Consider the following 25,126-nt stretch of genomic DNA (forward strand, 5'->3'; position numbering starts at 1 on the left):
AGGGCTGAGATTCTGGCTTTGCCAAGTCATATCATCACTTATATGCATTCTCTTATCCCCCCCAAACGAGTAGATTGGGATACGCTGACGGCATGTTGTCAAAAGAAAGAGGAGAGTGAGTCTGATTTCTTTACTCGGTTTGAAGGGGTGTTCTTGGATTTCAGTGAACAGGATTTGTCAGTTGAAGGTGGTGTTCTTTTGTTTGTTAACAGGTTTGTCACAAATTTGCTTCTGGAGTTTGCGGCTCGGTTGCAAGCGTCTGAGAGCACTTGGACTGCCTCCTCGCCTTCAGTGACTTTGAGCATGGCCCAGTAGTATAAGCATCGAGAAAACAAGAAGAAAGAAAAGATGGAAAAGGAGGGAAAGGATTTGAAAATGAGGGTGTTGCTGCAGCAGGTTACAAGAGGGTCCGGAAGGGGATGAGTCACTAGTCCAGTTCAGAGGTCGCGGGGTGCCGGTAGAGGTGGTGCACCCTTAGGGCCGAATCAGTGTGTGTTTTGCAAAAAGGAGGGACATTGGCGAAGCGAGTGCCCAGATTTGTTACAGAAATTGCAGTACCTGTCGGGCGGGGTTCGAGTGGAAGGGGCCATTATGAGGTTGGTCGGGATGAGGTTCAAGCAGGTACATCCTCGGAGGGTCGTTCTGATCAGAACTATTTTGATGACCCCTGGGAAGGCAGTACTATCATGATGATTATGATATGGATGAAGCTGCAGGAATGTCCTATGGTTAGGACAGCCAGGGACAGGGAAAGGGACCAGTCCAAATTCCGGTAGATCAGCATGGTCCTTATGTCACAGCAGATTTGCATGGTTGTACACAGAAATTATTGGTGGATACAAGTGCAATGAATAGCTCTTTTTCTCGATCGCTGGTACCCGGGGCAGCCCTGTCTGGCCGTAATAATGTTTTGGTAGGTTTTTCAGGCGTACCGGTTGTGAGCCCCATTTCCAAACCTCTTGCTTTGACTATTGGTCCTTTTACTGTGGACTCTTCATTTTTGTTAACAGCGAATTGTTGGGAAAATTTATTAGGATTGGATTTCTTGAAAAAGCTACATGCTACTATTTATTGTTACACGGATGGTGTTTACATGACTCTTGGACCTAATGTGGTTAGTGCAAAACAGTGTTTGGCAAAAGATTGGCCGCTTCCTGTTGAAATTAAGGATGTGCCGTCCTCATTGTGGGCTACAGGGAATAAGGATGTGGGGTTGTTGCAGATTCCACCAGTTTGTATAAGGGTCAAGGAGAACGCTGTGATCCCTCGTATTTCCCAGTACAAAATATCACTAGCTGGGGGAACAGGCTTTGATGCAGATTATACAAGACCTGGTCAAATCAGGATGGTTGAGGACACAGTAGCAAATGCATGCAATAGCCCCATTCTTCCTATTCTTAAGAAGGTACCTTGGGATTCCCCTGATGCACATCCTGATGTCTATCGCTTTGTGATTGATCTCTGGGAGATTAATAAGATAGTAGTCCCCCAGCACCCGGTGGTCCCAGATATTACTGTTCTTTTGACGAAGATTCCTTCCACAACCAAATTATTTTCTGTGATTGATTTGAAAAATGCTTTCTTTAGTATTCCTATTCATTGAGACAGTAGGTATCTTTTTGGATTTGCTCTGGCTGATAGGAGCTTTCAATTCTGTCGAGCTCCTCAGGGGTATACTGAAAGTCCCAGTAATTATAGCCAGGCTTTGAAAAGTCAATTGGACTCTCGCTCTCTTCCCGCAGGTAATGTATTATTGCAGGACGTGGATGACATTTTGATACCGAAGAGGGTTGTTGGGATGCTACAGTTAAATTATTAAAGCATTTGGCAAACAAAGGACATAAAGTGTCCCTTTCCAAATACCAAAATTGTCAACAAGTCACCTATTTAGGTCACCTGCTGTCGAAGGAGGGTCGGAGGCTAACACCTGAACGAGTTGATGCCATTTTCAAGATGCCTGTCCCTGTGACTTAGAGGGATGTGCGTGCTTTCATCGGCATCACCTCGTATTGTTGACATTGGATACCCGCTTATTCTTTAATAATACAGCCCTTGCTTTGTCTAACAACTAAAGATGTGCATGAACCCTTGCCCTGGATGCATGAATGTCAGCATGCTTTTGAGCAATTAAAAGTTGAGCTTTGCTCTGTACCTGTGCTTGGTAGCCTGATTATAAGAAGCCTTTCATGCCATATGTACACAAAACGACTGGGTGTGCACTTTTGGTTTTAACACAAGCCTTTGGAGGTAAGCAGAGGCTGTATGCTTATTTTTCTGCGACGCTTGACCCTGAGGAAATTCAATTTTCGATCACGATCGAATTGAGCCTCCATTTTGTGCTCCGCTGCCATTTTGTGTTGCCCTCACTCAGGCAGCACGACGAACGAAGTCTTTTCTGCTTTTCCTGCAATATTGTGTCAAAATAGCCTTGTGCCTCTGTTTACAAAGCTGGTGTTAGAGACCGGCCGAGTACACTAATCCCTGTCTGGTTTTTCTAATCCCTGTCTTAACTATTCTTCTGTTGGTTCACACTATTCTCTTCTGACTTTATCTTATCTTCTGGCCTTCGCTGTCCTCAGCTCGTATTCTCTTGTTTCACAACTGTCCTCCAAAACACACAAACGTATCTCGCCACCTGCAAGTCAGTTGCGGACACGTTAATACCTTAACCTGTGCGAGGGACGGCAAACACAGTTGGAGGAGAGACTTCTTCGGGTTACTCAATACTTATGTTTTCCAATCCTTTCTATTGGCTCTAATTTACTTCTAGACTATTCTTATTGGTTTTTCATGTATGTCTTGGGTGTGTTCTTGGTTAATGTATATGTCACCTATGTACTATAAAAGATTGTGCGCCACGGAGTGAAGTGGCAGTCTCCTGAGAACATACCATGTGTACTTCTAGGACAACTGTACTAGCTGCAGCTAATAAAATCTGATCTTTTACGCCGACAGAGTGTCCCCGTGTCTCTGTTAGCTGAAGCAGGTGAACCCAGGAGATTAAGGTGTACCCTGCGCCGCCAGACCCATAAGGTTTCTGGTTCTTCAAACGGCGCCCAACGTAGAGCGGCTTCAGAGATAGTGGTTCTGCCTGAAGGTCGTGAGGAACCCCGCAAGAAAATTCTGGAGGAATCGCGAACCACGTCAAGCGACCCCTGTATGTCGAAAGTGGTCCGAAGGTCTTTTGCAGCGTGGTTACTCCTTCCTGACGGCTACTGACGACTGCTGCCCTGACTGCTGCCCTGCCTTGGCCCCCTTTTTGGTGATGTATGGTAAAGCGAGACGATAGACGGGCCTCTTTTGGTGTAAGAAGACATCTTAGTTAAGTATTGGTGGGTCGCTCCCACATTTGGTTCTTTGGTTCTTTAGTTCTTAGGTTCTTTGGGTCTTTGATTCGGGTATTGCAATAACCGAAGCCGAGGGGTAAGCACATTTGTGCTGTGTTAATTGAGTTAACCCCCTTGATGTTTGTGAACAGTCCAGTGAAATAACGATGCCTGGTCTGACTAAGTTTAAGAAACTTTGTTGCTTTGGTTGTAATAGGGATTCCTGGCTGGAGGACTCTTGTCCGATTCCTTCGGTTGGAACTCCCACTTATGAGCTCTATTCTAAACATGGTGTTGGCCCCATTGCCTTTAACGAGACATGGATCCGATACACGAAGAATGATGGTGTTCTAAAATGGCCAGAAAATTGTAGTTTTGAGCCTGACATACTAGATAATTAGGAAACTATTTTATTCAAAAGAAAAGCCCGGCCGGCAATGTTTGACTCTTTCCGCCTTTGGCGTAAGGAAGCCAAACAGAGAAAAATTAAGCAAGAAAAACGAGATAGGAAAGCACAGGGTATGACAATTATACAGGCTGCCCAGCAATTTAAAGATGATGAAGTTAACAATGCGATGGAAATTTCAGAGACAGCATCGTATGGCGATAGATAAATGCTATCCGATGTTGCCAGCTTCCCCTTCTGATAAAAGAAAGGACTTAGAGGAAGATCCCTTGATGTCTCACCTATTGAGATTGCCTCCGCCCTATGTACAAGGTGCTAATGCACCCCCGTTGTTACAGCCTGCTCAGCCGCCAGTTGCGCCTCCGCTTGCTCCGGCTCTTCCACATTTGCCCCCTCAAGTATTGCCTCCTCTGCCAGCTTTGCCTTCGACTCCTTTTCCTTCATCTTCTTTGCCCTCTGTTCCCCCGGTAATTACTGATTCTTCTTTAGTTAGTTCGCCTAATACCTTGTCCCCTATCCTTTTGTCAAATTCTCCGTCTATGCGTAAATGACTCACAGATACGGTCTCTGGTCTTTTATCTCCTTTCTTTGAGGCGTTAAATGTGTCTCCGGCATTTTCTCGAAGACAGTCTCGTAGTCAGTTCCCAGCTTCCGAAGAACGAGAAAGGTTGGACTCTCTCGCTCGCAAATGGATTGAGAAGGGTCCTCAGTATAGTGTACCTGACATTATGCCTACCTTCTCACAGTGGAATGCGCCTACGCAGAGATATGTGTTCAATGTTATGTGTGATACTCTTGTTAAAAGTTGGGAGGATATGGATTTGGGTTTGGTTCCTCAGGGTCTGTTAGATATTCAGGCTAATTTTGATAAGGGACTCATTGTGGGTTCTAAGGTTGAGGACGCTGTAAAGACACTTGTTACCTTTAGAACTTTATTTACCTCACAGACTTTTCTTGACTCCGATCCCTCAGTTAGGTTGACACTGAAAAATTATCCAATGAGAGAGGTTCCTCCGGTATGGAGAGAAGCGGTTCCAGCAGCAGGTGGTAATCAAGCTATTCCCGCACACTTCCAGCGTATATGGGTACATGTGCCCTGGAAAGGATCTGAAGTCTTGGCTCTTAAACAGTCTCTACCGGATCCCCGTAAGAACCCTGCTGGTTATTATAAAGAATTGTCACAGACTGTTGATGGCTGTATTATGAATTTAGCAGATATTGATATGTTAATGGGGAATGTAGTCCCACAAGCATTATGGGCTCGAATTCGGAGAGAGAATCATGCTCAAGAATTAGGTGCTGATTGGGATGCTATAATTGCCGCAGATAGAGCCCAAGTGGGTGGTGCTAAGCCTGATGCTTTGATTTCGGAACTCCCTGGAAGGATTATTACATTAATGAAAACGATGATGCCTGCCTTGAGAGTTAACTGGGATAAACTAGCTGCGTGTAAACAGAAGAAAGATGAGAGTGTCTCCGGTTTCTTCACTCGTTTCGAGGAGACATTCATTGATCACAGTGGTCAGGACATGACTACAGAGGGTGGACAGCGATTATTTGTAGATAAGTTCGTATTTAATTTGCTACATGAGCTATCGCATAAGTTGAAAGACTCTGAAAGTTCATGGGCTGTCTCCTCTTCAGCCCAGATATTGGCTACTGCTCAATATTATGAAAATAGAGATAAAGAAGAAAGAGATAAGCAAGAGAAAAAGACTAAAGAATTAAAAACTAAGGTTCTCTTGCAACAGGCTTATCCACCTCGTTATGCTCAGCCCCAGTTCCAACAGCCTCCACAGTTTCAGAGGGTGTATCAAAAGCCTGAGCCATATACTTCGCGACCTTTGTTAGGTCCTTATCAATGTGCATATTGTAGAGAGGAAGGCCATTTTGAGAATAGTTGTCCGGTTTTATTACAGCGCAATGGGACACTATCTGCTCCACGAGGTCGTGGTGGCCTCCAGTCAGCAAACAGAGGTAGAGGTCGAGGTATGTTGACTCAAGAACAGCGTTCCCCTCCTCCTTCTAATTCTGTGAACTACTTTGATCAGCAAAACGTTCGGTCTACACAGTATTACAATGAGGATTGTTATGTTGAAGGCGAGAATGAAAGTCTTCATATTAACTAGGACAGCCATGGACAAAGTGAGGGAGTTGTGTCGATTCCAGTAGATCAGAATGGACCTTATGTTAATGTCACTACAATGGGTGTTTCAGAGCCATTTCTTTTAGATACTGGTGCGATGAGAAGTTCTATCATTCATTCAAAACTCCCTGGGGCACCTTTGTCTGGCTTAACAAATGTATCTGTAGGTTTTTCTGGCGCCCCAGTTCGTAATCCGGTTTCTTGCTCTTTGCCTATTTCAATTGGCCCTTATGATTTAGAAGTTCCGCTTCTCTTAACGAATGGTTGCGGCGAGAATCTATTGGGCTTGGATCTATTGAAAAGATTGCATGCAGCGATATATTGCTCTCCTTCTGGTGTATATCTTACTTTAGGACAGAAACTGACTTCTCCAATGTATTTGTCAAAAGATCAATTCCCAAGAAAAAAAGAGGGAAGGTGCACTCTATCAATGGTCGTAAGCAACCCACACTTGTATTTCAGAAAGTTTTTTTTCTTCCTTTTATTTGAAGATGCTTGATACAACAACGGCACACAGCCAACGCGTTTCGTTCCCTTGTGCCTTGGGAACTTCGTCAGGGCTGTAATAATCATAAAACCACACATAAATATACAATACAAATACAATTATACAACACAATATATATCAAATAATAAAATATGCATACAAGAAACAAAAAACATTGAAAGGAAAAGTCACAGATGGTCAGACAAAATCATCAATAAGACAAAAATAACAACAATTATATAAATAAGAGACCCAGAATTGGTACAAACAACACAAAATAGTCTAAACATATTGACAAAAAAGACAGTCTTATTACGGTCAAAATACATATATATAAAGTACCACATATAGCAACAAACACAATTATATTCCTTTGCATAGTAAACATGTAGCATTATTGCCACAGTATAAAATATCTTAAAATTCCAAAAAGCATTTCCTTTAGAGAGGATTGAAACAAGGATAAGAAAGGAGAGAGCGAAAAGAGAACAAAAGACAAAAAAAGGAGAAAAAGTGAAAATCATTCATTTAAATTTAATAGGAATAACACAAGAAAGTCGAGACGCCAAAAGTTATCACCAGGACACGAATAACACCAAAAACCACCAAAGTAAAGATAAGGTAACGTCTACCAAAAGTAAGATAGACCACAGTTTTCTAAAAGAAGGGAGAGTTAGGAGTGAAAAACAGGAAAGGTAGCCAACTCATAATCTCCCCTAACCGACCTAATTAAAGTTTTATTAATATAAAACTTAGAAGTGAACACCGCCAAAAACCAAAGAAAAAAAGTCAAAAGAGGGGCTCACCAATAAGGTTTCAACTGTTATTAGTAGAGAAAACACCGCATAATATATAATGCAAATCCTTATATTCCAAGAGTTCTTGGGTACAATTCGACCCTCAATCAAGACCTGTAGACAAGAAGCAAAAAGAGTGTCCAGTTGTCTAACGTAAAACAACTCAAAATAAATGCTATCACAGAAAAGCAATCAACGTCAGCAGTTCACATTGTCCGATGACGGGATACTGATATCAGCCAAAGATCTCACCTTGGTAAGTACAAAACAATCATCCAATGTAAAAACACTTCGGTGATTTGGTAGTCCCGAGCGTATGGGAAACGTCCCCAAAAAGTTATGTCAATGAAAAAACGGCAACGTTGTGAGCATCCCAAACGCACATTTATGAAAGTGTGCTTGAGAAATTGTACAATTTCATTCTCCTTAAAATACAAAAAATTACAAAAGAAGTTCTATGCCAACTTTTTAGTCACCTACATTAGCCCAAAAAACCTAAATCATCTATTTTCCAAAAAATAGATATATGACCCATCTATATTGTGTTAGTAAAATGCTGTAAAGAATGGTGGTCACCCGAAAATATTATTACAGGCGATCGGACATATTGAGGTACATACCGACATATAGAAAAGAAAGAAAAAAGGGGGGGGCTAAGTTTATATCATAATGATCAGTAAATAGGAATAGGGGATCACATTCTCACGTAGTCAAACGAAAGAGATTCCACACGAGTATGCCCTTCTACCGCGCGGATCAATTCCCACCTGAATTGCTTTCTCTTCCTACAACGCTTTGGGCCACGGGTCCAAATGATGTTGGTTGTCTTGAAATTCCACCTTATGTTGTTACTCTCAAACCTAATGCTGAATTGCCACGCGTTCCTCAATATAGAATTTCCACTGAAGGTGAAAGAGCGCTTTTGTAAATCATTCATGATTTGATTCAGAAGGATGTAGTTGAGGAAACGAGAGGTAACATATGTAATAGCCCTATTCTTCCTGTTCTTAAACGCACTGACCCTTCTCAGCCTCCTGTTTATCGCTTTGTAATTGATCTTCGGGAGATAAACAAAATTGTTGTACCACAGTTTCCTGTTGTCCCAGATATCACTGCGTTGTTGACGATGATACCTTCTACAGCAGTTTGGTTTTCTGTTATCGATCTGAAAAATGCTTTCTTTAGTATTCCCATTGCTGAAGAGAGTAGGGATATTTTTGGCTTCTCTCTTGGAGGCCGAAGCTTCCGGTTCAAACGCGCACCTCAAGGCTATTGTGAAAGTCCCTCTATTTATAGTCAAGCTCTGAAATGTCATCTTGATGCTTTTTCCTTGCCGTCTGGTGCTGCTCTCATTCAGTACATGGACGACTTGTTAATCGCTGCTGATTCAGAGGATATATGTAAGAATGTGACGGTTGCATTGTTGCGACACTTATCCAATCTTAATCATAAGGTTTCACCTTCTAAGCTGCAATATGTTCGCCGAGAGGTTACCTACTTGGGTCATCTCTTATCAAAGGAGGGAAGACGATAAACCCCAGAACGTATCCAAGCTATTGCGCAAATGTCTGAGCCATCCACACAAAGAGAAGTACGTGCCTTTCTGGGTATTACCTCCTATTGTAAGCAGTGGATCGCTAACTTCTCTCTGTTGGCCAAACCTTTGTTGGCACTCACCTTGAAAGATACGCCTCAGCCCCTTCCATGGACTGACGAATGTCAGAGGAGTTTTACTGATTTACGTACTGCTCTGTGTTCCACTCCTGTGCTAGGTACTCCTGATTACAGCAAGCCTTTTACGCTCTATGTTCATGAAAGAGAAGGTTGTGCGTTGTCAGTCTTAACACAGCGATTTGGAGATAAACAACGACCATGTGCCTATTTTTCGGCTACGTTAGATCCAGTAGCTAAAGCATTGCCTAGTTGTCTTAAAGCGACAGCAGCAGCAGCAATTTCTATTCGACAGTCTGCTGGAATGGTGCTAGATAACACTCTTATTGTTATGGTGCCACATGCAGTGGATACTTTGCTAAACGGAACAAAAACACAACATCTTACGAGTGCTCGTTTGTCTGGATATGAGCTGACGCTCTTGGCTAGTCACGTGCATATCAAACGATGTAATACTTTAAATCCAGCTACTTTGTTGCCTCTTCCAGAAGAGAAAGGTGTTCAAGAACAACATGATTGTTTCTTCCGTACTGAGGAAGAGACAAAGGGTAGAATTGACTTAACAGATACGCCATTAGTGAATCCGGATGGAACGCTATGGGTAGATGGTTCTTGTTTTAAGCTTCCTAATGGAGAGACAACTTCAGCTTATGCTGTTACTACCTTGCATACAGTCGTGGAAACAGCACGCATCAGACATAATTCAGCTCAGGCAGCTGAACGGATAGCCTTAACCAGAGCGTGTGTGTTATCCAAAGGAAAAAGAGTGAACGTGTATACCGACAGCCAGTACGCTTTTGGTGTAACGTTCAATTTTGGACGTTTGTGGAAAGAAAGGGGATTTCTTACTTCCCACGGCACTAAGATACAACATGGTCAATTGGTGACTGACCTTCTTGAGTCACTTGCTTTGCCTACCCAGATAGCAATCGTGAAGTGTAGCGCACATAAGAAGATTACTGACGATGTTGGTCGCGGAAATGCATTTGCGGATGAGGTAGCGAAAAAGACAGCCAGAGATGCTACAAGTCGCATGTATGTTGCAGGCCCTGCAAATTGGGTCAGAGAAAAAGGAATGTGTGAAGACACAGTAGAAAGTGTGAAGTCAATTCAAGAACAGGCTACAGAGAAAGAATTGAGAAAGTGGAAAGAAAGTACAGGAATGTTAGACGAGATGGGATGTTGGGTGGAATTGTCCGAGCACCAACGTTGGCTGTTACCAGACGCTTATGTACTACCTGTAGTTACTATGGCGCATGGTCCAGCCCATCTAAGTGCAAAAGAAATATGCAAGCTGCTGGCTCCAGTGTGGCAAAACGAAGGAATCCCAAAGTGTGCAGAAAATGTAGTGAAACATTGCATTATTTGCCTAATGTACAACCCGGGAAAGGGAACCCCAACTCCAGCAGGTCATTTTGCTCCTCCGACCTATCCATTTGAGGTGTTGCAAATCGATTACATTCACATGGAACGATGCAACAATCTCAAATATGTTCTAGTGGTGGTATGTGCCTTTTCCAGATGGATAGAGGCTTACCCCTTGAAAGACAATACTGCTTTATCTACAGCCAAAGTACTTCTAAAAGAGTTTTTCCCTAGATTTGGTTTGCCGCGCATTGTCTGGAGTGACAACGGGAGCGAATTTGTGGGCCAAGTCATGCAAAAAGTTTGTGCAGATCTTGGTATAAAACAGAAGTTCCATGCGGCAAACCATCCACAGTCAGCGGGTCTAGTGGAATGCTACAATGGTACTTTAAAGCTTAAGCTTGCGAAAGTGCAGGCTAGTACAGGCCTTAGTTGGTCCGATGCTTTACCTTTAGCTCTTCTATCCACCAGAACGGCTGTGCATTCTCGTTTGGGACTTAGCCCTTATGAGATAGTTTTCGGACGCCAAGCTAATGTATGGGGAGTCCCTCGCCCTAAAAAGTACTCTGATATACCATACCCGATGTTGATAGATTATTTACACAACCTCACGACTAAATTATGTGTTCTCCATCAACAGGTTCAGAGCGCTTTGCCAGAGGCCTCCACAGACTCAGGTCATTCCATCCAACCAGGTGACTGGGTTTGTGTGAAGAATTTCCAAAGGACTAAGAACTTGGAGCCTAGCTGGAGAGAACCCCGTCAGGTTCTCCTAGCCACTCGTACAGCAGTAAAGGTTGAAGGAAAGAAGAACTGGATCCACGGCGTGCACTGCAAGAAGGTTCCTTTGCCTTTGCTCTTTGATCAGTGGGTCCGTAAGGGTATAAGTGACTCTGAAAGCGAGAAGGTTCCCCGATTCATACCTTTTAGTGATGCACGCTTGAATGGAACACTGTCAGAAAAAGAAAACGACGACATTCTTCAAGAAGCTGTACCACCACATTTTCGTCTGAACACCACAAATCCACGAACATTGTTTCAGGATCAGACTGTACCTGATAAGGCTCATTACGATTTAAGACCTAGATTGAAGAAGAAAACTTGAGATTCTCTCTTCCATGTAGTTTCTATCCCGGTTGCAGGGTCACGGTAGGAGTCTTGGTTGTGACCTGAGTAGTGGCAATAGGCCTGCAGGATTTGCAGTGTCATAGGACAGCAGATAATCGTGACCAAGTGATTAAAGAAGATTGCCGTGAGCATCCATTTAGAAGATGGAAACTACATTAGGCGACAGAGAGAGAAAGAACAAAATGAAAGACAATTATTATAAAATAATATACAGTCGTTGTGGTATAACGTTATGTGTTTTTATATTATTGTGTATTTTGTTGGCGTGCATAAGTTGGATTGTTCATGCTATGCAGCAAAAAGTTGTCCCTTCTTCTATTACTGTGCCTTCTAATTCTACTATCTCTCCACATCTATTTCATACACTTCCTCAACATGAACTCGATAGAAGAAATGAATATTACAACAATTCATTTATCCAGTTATTACACCAACACCAATTATTAATTAATACAACCGATTGTTGGGTGTGTGGACTAATGCCTCATACCACAGAAAAAGGAATGCCATATTTAGTCCTTCCGTTCTCTTATGAAGGTTCTGCTTGGGCTTATTTTGTTATTTTCTCTAACACTTATCAAAGCCGATTTAAACGACCTGTCAGTTCCTATATTGGTGGACCAGATTTCAGTCAAAGTTCATTGATAAAGGGAATGGTAGCTATGGCCAAAATCATGGAAAACAGTAAAATTTCTGTTGATGAGAGAAAAGCATATACTAATTGGAATGTCACTCATTATGTCACTAGCCTTAGTGATAAGGTTAAACAGGGAAAATCTCCACCAATTTGGGCTGTACCTCATCAAGGCAATTTTTGTTTGCAAATAAACGGCCAGACTACTGACACCGAACAGAGAAAAAGTTTTTTTCCCATACGTACATCCACTCATCTCAGAATTCGCCGCCATTAGTTCCATCTCAGGGCACGTATTTTATCTGTCACGATAGAGCCTATACGTAGTTGCCAACTGATTTTTCTGGAACTTGCTATATAGCTTTTCTTCTTCCCCCTACATACACTGCTTCTTCAAATTTTCATAGAAACAGATATGGCAGAGGAATTATTGATTCCAAAGACACAGCAGGACAAGAGGGAGGAGACTTCCTTAAAGGATTTCTTCCTTTTTGGGGTCCTATGGCAAACAGCAGGAATATGAAACAACTGGTTCGTGTTGTAGAGACTACCATAGACATCACTGTAGGAGCTTTAAGTAATATTAGAGCAGAACTACAGGCAGATCGTCTTATGACTTTGCAGAACCGAGTTGCCTTAGATGTCATTCTTGCCGATCGTGGTGGAGTCTCTAAATTGATCAAATCAAGTTGCTGTATTTATATACCTCATGATGCTCCGACAGTATACCAGGCCATCTCTAAATTACACATAATCTCCGAGTCGATTCATCAGGACGAAGGAGATTGGTCGTTATCGGGATGGTTTTGGGGACTACTGTCCAAATGGGGTTGGAAAGTGCTAACATTTCTTGGTATGGTTTTAGCCATCATTTTCTCTTGCTGTCTTTGCATGCACTGTGGTCCCACCATCTGCGACCTTTGTGCTACTAGGGGTGTCCCAAAACCCAAGACACAAAGAACAGAGAATATTAGAATGATGTTACAGCAACAGCCCGATGACCTCATGGCTATCGACATCGACTCAGATTAACGTGAGTCTGTGTATCTTGCCTGAGTTCTGGCAAAAGGAGGGTCTGAGGAAATTCGATTTTCGATCACGATCGAATTGAGCCTCCATTTTGTGCTCCGCCGCCATTTTGTGTTGCCCTCACTCAGGCAGCACGACGAACAAAGTCTTTTCTGCTTTTCCTGCAATATTGTGTCAAAATAGCCTTGTGCCTCTGTTTACAAAGCTGGTGTTAGAGACCGGACGAGTACACTAATCCCTGTCTGGTTTTTCTAATCCCTGTCTTAACTATTCTTCTGTTGGTTCACACTATTCTCTTCTGACTTTATCTTATCTTCTGGCCTTCGCTGTCCTCTGCTCGTATTCTCTCGTTTCACAACTGTCCTCCAAAACATACAAACGTATCTCGCCACCTGCAAGTCAGTTGCGGACACGTTAATACCTTAACCTGTGCGAGGGACGGCAAACACAGTTGGAGGAGAGACTTCTTCGGGTTACTCGATACTTATGTTTTCCAATCCTTTCTATTGGCTCTAATTTACTTCTAGACTATTCTTATTGGTTTTTCATGTATGTCTTGGGTGTGTTCTTGGTTAATGTATATGTCACCTATGTACTATAAAAGATTGTGCGCCACGGAGTGAAGTGGCAGTCTCCTGAGAACATACCGTGTGTACTTCTAGGACAACTGTACTAGCTGCAGCTAATAAAATCTGATCTTTTACGCCGACAGAGTGTCCCCGTGTCTCTGTTAGCTGAAGCAGGTGAACCCAGGAGATTAAGGCGTACCCTGCGCCGCCAGACCCATAAGGTTTCTGGTTCTTCAACCCTGTCGCCAGAACCCTTCCGAGTTGTTTAAGAGCCGCTGCCGCGGTCTCTATTTGACAATCGTCAGGGCTCGTTCTTAATCATGATCTTACAGTAATGGTACCCCATGCTGTGGATGTACTTTTGAACAAGACAAAGACGCAGCACCTTACCAGTGCTTGTCTGACCGGTTACAAATTGACTCTATTTGCACCTCATATTACTATCAAAAGATTTGCCATTCTGAACCCAGCCACGTTACTACCCGTCCCTTCTGGAGATGAGGACACAGATGTCCAAGATTGTTTGTTTCACACTGAAGAAGAGATGAAGGGACGGGTAGACTTGACTGATGTTCCCTTATCTGACCCACAAGGGAAACTATATGTCGATGGTTCTTGTTTTAAATTGTCAGATGGCACCACTACAGCGGCGTATGCTATTACCACGCGGCGCACTGTAGTTGAGACATTACGTATTCCTTATCAATCTGTGTAAGCTGCGGAGTTGATAGCCCATTCGGGAGCATGTGAATTGAGTAAAGGACTGACTGTCAATATTTACACTTACAGTCAGTATGTGTTGTAATTTGCATGTTGCTCAATGTCTTGTAATGGAATCTAGTTGTTGTCCTAGTGATAGAATGTGGATCTCATGATTCTGAATGAGATGGACATTCTGGCAGAGGAGACGTTGGTGAGAAGACCTGTTAAAGAAACCTGTCGGTGGTAAAAGTCATTAAAGCTTCTTGAGAACCATCACTTCGTCTGGATTTATTACTGGCGACGAGTTGCTTGATTGGGGACAAGCTACTACCACCGATTCCCCTGCGAACCCATTTGGATTTGGACTTCAAACCAAGAGGCTATTACGAGACTACTACGAGGCTACGTTCAGCTGCTGGCTTCGAGTTATTTTGGATTCACAAAGGATTTTGCAAGGATATTACAGCGATTTTACAGAGATTTGGATTTTATTTGGAGTGGGAGAACCGTTGCTCACTTACGCGTTTGAAGCTTCGCGAGCACATACGCGCGCTGCTGGCTCCATGACAACGATCCTCTCACGGCTGTTTCATGCGCGTTGCTGACTCCATGGTAACAAGCGCAGCTTCAACAACGCCTGGACCGTGGATTGTTACAGGGTGACACTGACGCTCGCGTTACGTTACGCATAAAACGTGGCGGCCATCTTAGATTGGGCTATGTTAATACATTGCGTCAGTAAGCGTGGCAGCCATTTTGGTTTGGGCAACTAATTTAACATCGCGTTTAGCGATTTTCTTCAGTTTCTTTCTTCAGAAACTGGTTTCTGGTTGGTGAAGAACATCTAAGGTGAGACAATTCATTTGGTTTTTGAGGGGAAACATTTTAAATACCTCATAAAATAAAATATGGCAGCTTCCACCAGCATGTCTCAACCACCAGCATTTTTATCAGACAAGGGGGAACCGCTTCTTCCTTGGAAAAGATGGAGAAATCTTTTTGACTCTTATTTAGTGGCCATTGGGGGAGAAAAGTTTTCTGCTGTACGAAAACAAGCAATGCTATTGCACAATTTAGGTGTTGAAGGCAGAAACACTTATGACAGTATGGATCCTCTAACTATTGGTAATGGGGACGGAGAACCATCAGATGTTTATGAAATGTCCATGACTATGTTAGAACAATATTTTGGTCCACGGATTAATGTGGTTTTGGAACGTCATAGGTTCTTCACAAGAGTTCAGGGTCCTACTGAAAAAGTTGGTACTTATGTTGCTTCTTTAAAAACATTAGCACGTACATGTGACTTTGGAGAGTTGTCAGATTCCTTGGTAAGGGATCAACTCGTCAGATGTACCAATAGTTCAAGGGTACAAGGGAAGTTACTGTCTAAAAACCCCTCACTAACTGAAGCAATCGCAATTGTGGAAGGAGTAGAAAATACATCCTCGTGGGTGAAGGAGATCAGGAAAGACAAGGAGGATATTGATCAAACCCACAGTGAAAATGTGAAAAGACCCCAAGGAAGTGTGCACTCTATGTCAGAGTATGATGATGAGAATGTTTTTTCTGATGGTATTGCCAAAGTGTCATCCGGATCAAAGAATAAGAGTACTCTCAAGAACACTCATACACATACTGCTGGCAATAGAGAGAAGGATACTCAAGTGCGGAGTGAGCGTGATCCTCGTCAACAGGGTACTTTTGATAGGGAGGTGAAGAATAGCATTGATGTTAAGAGGGTACGCTGTTACAGATGTGGAAGTTTTTCGCATTCCTCAAATTTTCCTAATTGTTATGCCAGAGACTCAGTATGTTTAAATTGTGGGGTTAAGGGACATTATGCCAGGGTTTGTAAGTCTGCAAGGAAAAGTCACAATGCGGAAAGTTCTTCTGACAAGATTCGTACTTTGGTTATATCAAATATTTCAGTGGTAGAAGACAAAGTAGATTCCGGGAAGGTGACTATGCCTTTTTGTGACATTTTGGTGGATAATAACAATTTCACTGTCATGGCTGACTCTGGCTCTCCATTCACACTAATTGGTAACAAAATCTGGGATGAGGTAGTTGGGTTGGAAAGTGTAGTGTTGCAACCTCCAGATATTGCTCCTTTTAGTTATGGGGGTTCTCGAGTGGACATTGTAGGTTATACTACTGCTAGGATCATTTTTAAACAGAAAGAAATAACAGGAAAAGTGTACATTGCGGTGAGGGGAGATAATTTACTTGGATGGAGGCATCAACGTGATTTGGGAATAATTTTGAATCCCAATGCTTCCAATCCGAGAAACCAAGTCATGTTATTGGATGAAATGTGTTCATGTGGGAAGATTGCGTCAATTGATGGTGGGGATGTCAGTGAGGAGTTGGTCAAGGATTTTCCGGATGTGTTTACTGATGCCTTAGGATGTTTGAGTGGTTTTGAGCACCGAATTGTTTTGAAGAATAAGGCCAGACCTTGTGTACATAAAGTGCGCAGAGTACCGAACCTGATGATGGAGCCGTTAAAATTAGAGTTGAAGAGGTTACTGGGTTTGGGGGTGATTGAAGAGATCGAGGCATCAGAGTGGTTGTCTCCGATAGTTTTAGCACCCAAGGATGGTGGGTCTGCTGTGAGGATGTGTGTGGACTTGCGTGGATTAAATGAATGGATTTGGGTGGATCGACAGCCTTTGCCAAACATCTCTGAGTGTATTAGTTTGTTGAAGGGGGCAAAGATCTTTAGTGTGTTGGACTTGTCGTCTGCGTACCATCAAGTTAAGCTTCATGAAAGTTCGAGACATCTAACATCTTTTGTTACTCCTTTAGGAGCTTACCGATTTTTGCGAATGCCTTTTGGGCTAGCTTCGGCAGCAGCATGTTTTCAGAGGATTATGAAGATGGTGCTAGGAGATCTTCCCAATGTCTTGTTTTTTCAAGACGATATTTTGGTCTACGGGAAATGTAGAAGTGAGCATGAAAAAATGTTGAGGTTGGTATTGAGTAAGCTGAGAGATAGAGGTCTCACCCTCAAGAAGGAAAAGTGTAGAGTTGGATTGAAATCGGTAACATATCTAGGTCATGTCATTTCTGGTGATGGCATACAACCAAAGTTTAAGTTGGCTGAGAGTATAGTGAAGGCTCCTGCTCCAGAGAACAAGGAACAGGTCAGGTCTTTTCTTGGTATGGCGGAGTTTTACTCCAAGTTTGTGAAGGGGTTTGCCAGTGTGGTGGAACCGATTAGGGTTTTGTTAAAGAAGGGAGCGCATTTTGTTTGGTCACCGAAGTGTGAGAAGTCTTTTGAGCTGGTCAAATCAGAAATCGGAGCCATGCCAACTTTGGGGCATTTTGATGCAAGGTTAAAGACCATTCTTACGACTGATGCCAGTCTTAAGGGTTTGGGAGCGGTGCTTTCGCAAGTGGAGAATGGGGAGGAGAAAGTTGTGGCATTTGCTTCCAGAGCCCTTAGGGATGCAGAGGCTAACTATTCGTGTATTGAAAGAGAGGCGTTGAGTGTATATTGGGCGATACACCATTTTAAGTTTTACTTGTGGGGGATTCCGTTTGAGGTGAAGTGTGATCATCGTCCTCTTGTTCAAATATACTCTAGTCACCATAGTGATCATTTGACTCCCAGACTTAAGAGGTGGAGTGAAGGACTACAAGAATTCAATTTTCGTGTTCATTATATACCTGGTTTGAACAACAAGTCAGCTGATTGTCTGTCTAGGTTACCGGTAGGTGGGAATGAGGTCTGGGAGGAGCCACCATGTGTGAATTGGGTGATGGAGGAGACGATTTCTGAGGAAGAGTGGTCGTCTAGTGCTGCTCAAGATGAAGTTTTTCTGCTTTTGAGAGGGATTGTAGCTAGAGGTTGGCCTAATTTTCAAGATCTTGATCCTGTTTTAAAGCCATTTTGGTGTGTTAGGGATGATTTGACTTTTTGTGAGGACAAGTTATTGAGGGGTGATAGGTTGGTTCCGCCTGTTACTCTCAGAGATAAAGTAATCAACTTGGCTCATGAGGGGCATCTTGGTAGGAGTCTCACGAAAGGGAGAGTCAGGGAAAGGTATTGGTGGCCAGGGATGGATAGCATGGTGGAGTCGGTGGTGAAAGATTGTCATTTGTGTGCTAACAATGACAAGTCTCATGTGACCAACCAAGTTCCCCTGTCACCAGTGGAAGTTCCAGATGCAGTTTGGACTAAGTTGGGGTTGGATATCATGGGCCCTTTGGAGTTGATGCCATGCCAGGAGAGGTTTGTTGTATTGTTGGTGGACTATACCTCTAAGTGGGTGGTCACTAAGTGCATGGGCACTGTGAATTCCAAGACGGTGATTGAGTTTCTGAAGGATGTTTTTGTTTCAGAAGGTGTGCCTAAGTACCTGGTGACAGACAATGGGGTACAATTTGTCTCACAGGAGATGCAAGATTTTCTTGTGGGTTTAGGTATTGTGCATCTAAAGACTGCGTTGTATTCCCCACAAGTGAATGGTCTCACGGAAAGGATGAATAGGGTGGTCAAAAGTTGTGTCCAGAGAGCTTTGGATACTAAGGTTCCTTTGGGAGAGGTGTTGAGAGAAACTTGGTGGGCGCATCGTACAGCTCCCAATGTGATTTCTCAAAAGTCTCCTTTTGAGGCGTTGAGAGGAAGATTGGCGAGTTCTAAGTTAAATCCTGTTTGGCTCCCAAGGTGGGTGAGCAAGGGTGTGAGTGCGGAAGAGAAAAAGACTAAGCTTCTTGAGTATCAAAGAAGATACAAATTACGTTATGATGACAAAAGGTCTGTGAAGGTGAAGGTGTGGAATGTAGGTGATAGAGTTTGGGTGAAGAAGGTGAAACATTGCCATAAAGGGTTGACAAATTTTTCTGGTCCTTTTGTCATCACAAGGATTAAAAAAAATGTTGTAACTTTGAATAATGGTTGTACTTGGAGTATGTCAAGGTTGGTTAAGTTCGATGGTATAAATCTGGGTACAGCCAGTGTTCCTAGTTGTGTTCCAGAGGGTAGGATGGTTGTGTTGCAAGATCATGTAGACAGAAATTCATACCTTCAAAATATGAGGATTATGTTTTATATTAACATCTACTACCTCAAATGTCTTAAGTCCTGGGATTGTGTGGGACTATGGGTATGTTGTTTCTTCTGCATAAAGTTGTATAATTTATTTTGTTTTAAGTTTTGTTTTGTTGTAAAGGGGATGTGTTGTAATTTGCATGTTGCTCAATGTCTTGTAATGGAATCTAGTTGTTGTCCTAGTGATAGAATGTGGATCTCATGATTCTGAATGAGATGGACATTCTGGCAGAGGAGACGTTGGTGAGAAGACCTGTTAAAGAAACCTGTCGGTGGTAAAAGTCATTAAAGCTTCTTGAGAACCATCACTTCGTCTGGATTTATTAGTATGCCATCGGGTGGCCCATAATTTTTAACGCCTCTGGGCAGTGAGAAGATTCTTGACTTCACATGGCACTAAGATTCAGAATGGTCTGCTTATAGAAAGGTTTTTGACAGCCTTGATCGTTCCCAAACGATTGGCAGTAGTAAAGTGTAGTGCCCATAAAGCAATTAATGATGATGTGGGAAGGGGAAATGCCTTTGCAGATCAGATAGCAAAAGAGACAGCCAGGTCAAAATTGACAAAACAAAATTGTGGCAGGACCTGCTGGTTATGTACCAGATGTTACCATGTTTAAAAATTAGCTAGAGAGTGTTACGAAAATACAGAGTGAGGCAACAGTTGAGGAGCTGCAGTGTGGCTGGGAAGTACAGGGCGTTTAGATGACGAAGGGTGCTGAACTGATAAGTCCGAGAAGCAGAGATGGATGTTACCCAATGCATATGTATTTCCTGTAATTACAATGGCACATGGTCCGGCTCATATTAGCACAAGGGAAGTTTGTAGGTTATTGGATCCTGTGTGGCAAAATGACAATATCGCAAAGGTTGCTACCCATTTCGTGAAACATTGTATGATTTGTTTGAAGCATAATCCTGGAAAAGGTACCCCTACACCTTCTGGTAATTTCGCGCCACCTTCTCTCCCTTTCGAGGTACTCCAGATGGATTATATTGAGAAGCAACAAGATAATAATTTGAAATATGTGCTAGTGGTTGTTTGTGCATTTAGTAAATGGATTGAGGCCTACCCAACGAAAGAAAACACAGCTATGGCGATGGCGAAGGCTCCTATTAAGGCGTTTCTCCCGTGCTACAGCTTTCCCCGTTTGATTTGGAGTGACAACAGAAGTCACTTTAATGCAAAGGTGATCCAATTGGTGTGCGATGGTCTGCACATCAAGCATAAAGTTCATGCAGCAAATCATCCTCAGTCCGAAAGTTCAGTTGAGAACTACAATGGTACTCTCAAGTTAAAATTGGTAAAGATTAAGGAAAGTACTGGGTTGCAATGGCCAGATGCATTACCCCTTGCTCTATTGTCCACCAGAATTACAGCCCATTCTAGAACAGGATTATCGCCGTATGAGGTGGTCTTTGGCCATCCCGCAAACGTTTGGAGTGTCCCTAGACCAAAAAGGTTTTCTCTACTTGTCGATTATTTACATGATCTTACTAAAGGTTTACATTCTATTCGTCAACAGATACATGAATCTTTGCCTCCAGCAGCAGAGGGGCACGGGCACACCATACAGCCTGGGGATTTCGTCCTCATTAAGAATTACCAGAGGATGACAGCTTGGAGCCCAGATGGAAAGGACCATATTTGGTCCTCATCACGACAAGAACGGCAGTGAGAGTGGATGGCCGGAAGCATTGGATCCATACCTCTCATTGTTGGCGAGTGTCGCCTCCCCTCCCCTATGATGGTTGGGTTCGTAAGGGAATAAGGGGTCACAAGACGGAGAAGGTTCCTCGTTTTGTTCCCTTTTCTGACGCCCAACTGACTTGGGCGCAGACGGAAGAAGAGAGTGAGGCAGTTGTGAAAGTGGCAGTTCCCCCAGAAAATAGGGCTGCCATGGCTTCTTCTTCTGATCCGCAGGAGCCTGAGTCTCGGTCTCCGACACCCCCTGAATTTCAGATTCTTGTCTGTGACGAGACAGTGCCTGGAGTAGCAAGGTACAATGTGCGTCCTCAACGGAAGAATAGTGCACCAATAGAGAAGTGAGTGTAGCAGGGATGGACTTTGTGGATAAGATTAGTAAAATGCCCCTTTGTTTCTGCGTTTTCCTATTAGACTAGGCATCAGAAGATTGGTGCACTGCCTATGACGCAGGAAAGGATAAATTGAGGGTATTTTCCAAGGATGGAGAGTGCCCTATCCTGAGAAGAGTGAACATTTGCTGATGGGCTGCAACAGTATGGCTCCACCATGAAGTGCTCAAGAGCACCACCGAGGATTGAACAATAGAAGCCTGCCAGGGAGGCTTGTAAGGGACCTTGATCTTCTCAACGTTTTCATTTTTTCCTTTTTTTGTGTTCTTTCAATCATTGGTTCTATTACATGACGTCTCTTTCTCTGGTGATTGCATTTGTAAATTTATAGTAAAAATGTATCTGTTTGGTCGTCCTATTGTAGAAGATGAACAGCCTTTTATTGCCCTGCGACCGGGGCAGCTCCTTTTCCATTGGTTGCTCATTAAGAAGGTGTTCTGTATTATTTTCATATTGCTGATCTTATTAGTGGGAGGGAGGATGTTCTGTGTTTTGGAGTGATCTGGTGATACCCCATCGTGTGCATTATATTGGATTGTCTCTTCAGATCGAAGTAAAAGAGCTATAATGTTTTCTTAGATACGCACAGGAAGTTTTTCGGAGGTAACACAGCTTGTTACCCCACTGATTCTTCTACAGGTTTATGGACTGCTTACCCATTATCGTTGGTGAATTATACATATGTTCGTCCTCCCCATTTTGTAGTGGCAAAGGGTGAATTTGGTATGGGATATCCTGGCCCTTGTTTGTATTATAGAAAACCCAGAGGCACAGGGTACCCAGGTTGCATGCCTGAAATGTATTATGATAATCTATATATTGATAAACAAAATGTCACTCTGACAGGTTGGCATTATCAAGATCAGACAGTCACTCAAGAGGCAGGTATTATCCTGCGTGTTGGTCAATAATAAATAGTACTGATGCTTATATGTATCTAAATTGTTTTGGATCAATAGTGTACAAAAATATATTGTGTTTATGAAAAAAGGATGACCCTAGTATGAAGGGCATGAATATTAGATATCAGGGTCCAGTTTATGCACACTCAGGTTTCTATTTTTTAACAAATGGGGCCTATTGTAATATGTACAATGGCACAGAGGATGTGGCCTTGGGAATGGTGTTACCTCTTGGGGTACCTTGCAAGTATGGTAAACCAAATACAAGATAGGTAAAAAGAACGTTGACCAAGGAATTTTGTGAGGGAGTTACCGATTTTGGAAGTCAACAATTACAGTAATGGTATCACTTTTGGATATATACTTTCCTCTATTATCACATTTGGTGTCACGGCCATGTCCAGGGATGAACGAGCTAAAGAGTATTTTGGGTGTAAACTGCAGATAATTCTACAGTGGCAGCTTTATGTGACATCACCACCCAGTTAGAAAGTATGTGAATATACTCTGAGCAAACGAGATATGTGGTCGATTTTATTTTAGGTAAGAGCGGTGGTGCATGCACAATAATAGTACAGCAGTGTGTGGTTGGTATCACGAATATGGAAAGGAATATCACTCAAAATATTTGAGACATTTTGGAAAATATTTGAGGAATGGAGAGCGGTAACTGGAGCTGGTCTTTATTTGGTGGTTAGGGTTGGATTCTAGAAAAGGTGATATATTTCATTGTCCTTTTAATTTATTGCTGTGTTTTGATTCAGTGTCTTCCCTTATGCTGCTCATACTGTGCTACTTATCTCTCTCCCAAAAGGATCAGTTCATGATACTAATGCAACAAACATGCTTCAGAAGGAGCTTGATACTATTATGCATATAGATGAGGCTGTTTTTGGTTCAACTACTTCTCTTGCAGGTTCTGTTCCTAATGTTACTTGTACTGCTAATGTTTAGTGTCAACCATATGTTTTGTTATGCATATATACAGTTATATTCGTACCTGACATGTTATTACCTGTATTTCTATATTTTCTATGATTTTAGAATTGTTAAGACCTTTACCTGATAGCAAAAATAAATGGGCCCGATACACAGAACTAACTTAAGACAAAATCCTAAACTTACTACTATTTTGGTATTCACAGAAGGCACTTACTCATTTCAGTATTCACAGAAGTTAGGAGTTTTAACTTTAGGACTCCTAAATGCCTTCTGTGAATACCAAAAGTCTTAAAGATAGGATTGTTCTCAGTTTAGGAGTAGTAAAGATAGGACTCCTAACTTTAGGACCCCTAAGTCCCTTCTGTGAATACCGAAAGTCTTAAAGTTAGGATTTTTCTCAGTTTAGGAGTCCTAAAGTTAGGAGTCCTAACTTTACTAAAGTGACTAGAGAACAGTCTGCAATGGCTTCTTAATTTAATCAGCCAAATCAAGCACCAATGCAGAGTAGGCTGCACTGAGCACCTGTATAGCAAATACTAGAAACTATATCACACAATAATACACCAGCGTAAACTAAAAGTAACTTACCTCTGAGTGTGAACAAATAATTAATATACTCAAAATGCCCTGGAATCTCGATGCCTAGCAGGTGGAGCAGGTCCTGTTGGCGGTCCAGAATGTCCGCACAGCGGTGCGTCAGCTGCTGTGCAGTGCGCTAAACCTGGCTGGTGCGCCATATACACTGCCCCCCAGTACTGCCGCCACTCCCGCACAAGGTATCTACTTCCAGGTCTGGCGACTGCTGCCATACAGAGGGGAGCTGGCACTGCACACAAAAACTAGTGCTGTCCCCTCCTCCTCTTCGAGGAACGCCAAAGGCTGCACACAAGGAAGTCTTACCTCTGCCATACTGCTGGGTGTGGTCATTAAAAGAAGGAAGAGGAAGGGAAAGGAATGGAAAAGGAAAGGAAAGGAAAGGAAAGGAAAGGAAAGGAAAGGAAAGGAAAGGAAAGGAAAGGAAAGGAAAGGAAAGGAAAGGAAAGGAAAGGAAAGGAAAGGAAAGGAAAGGAAAGAAGAAAGAAATAAGGAAGTTGGGGAAGTAAAGTCAAAAAGTCACAAAAAACACACAAACAAAACTCCCCAAAGCGTAAAATACACAAACACAAATACACACACTATTGGACTTGGTTGTCAAGGTAGTAGTGTCTGGTAAACTTATACAGGGAGCCCATGTTGGTGCCTAGCATATGTTGAGGACTAGGACCCTGAGTGCTAATGCAGTGGTTGTTGCTGTTGCTCTAGCAGAGTGAGCACGTAACCTCAAAGGAGGTTCCTTTTTTGCCAAGGCATAGAACAATTTAATGCAGAGGACAACCCATCGAGATATGGTCCTTTTCTGTATTGCTCAACTTTTCTTGGCACCCACATAGCCAATGAAAAGTTGATTGTCCACCGGGATAGTCTTTGGTACGATCAAGATAAAAAGACAACACATGTTTTGGGTCCAGGTGGTGGAGTCTCTCCACTGCATTAGAGGGATGAGGGGGTGGGTAAAAGGTGGACAAAGTAATGGATTGTCCCACATGAAAAGGTGTGACCACTTTAGGGAGGATCGAAGCTTTGGTCAAATCACCACTTTTTGTGGATGGACAGACAGATGGGGAGGCTTGGAAGACAGAGCCTGGACCTCGCTGACTCAGCGAACAGAGTTGATGGTAATGATGAAAGCAGTCTTAAGGGTTAGCAGCCTGATAGAGCAATTATGAAGAGGCTCAAAGGAAGCACACATTTGCAAAGTCATAACCGAATTTAAATCCCATTGGGGCATTATGAAAGTAGATGGAGGAAACAAGTGAGTAAGCCCCT

Source organism: Triturus cristatus, chromosome 3_2 (assembly GCF_964204655.1).
Source record: "Triturus cristatus chromosome 3_2, aTriCri1.1, whole genome shotgun sequence".
Lineage (NCBI taxonomy): Eukaryota > Metazoa > Chordata > Amphibia > Caudata > Salamandridae > Triturus > Triturus cristatus.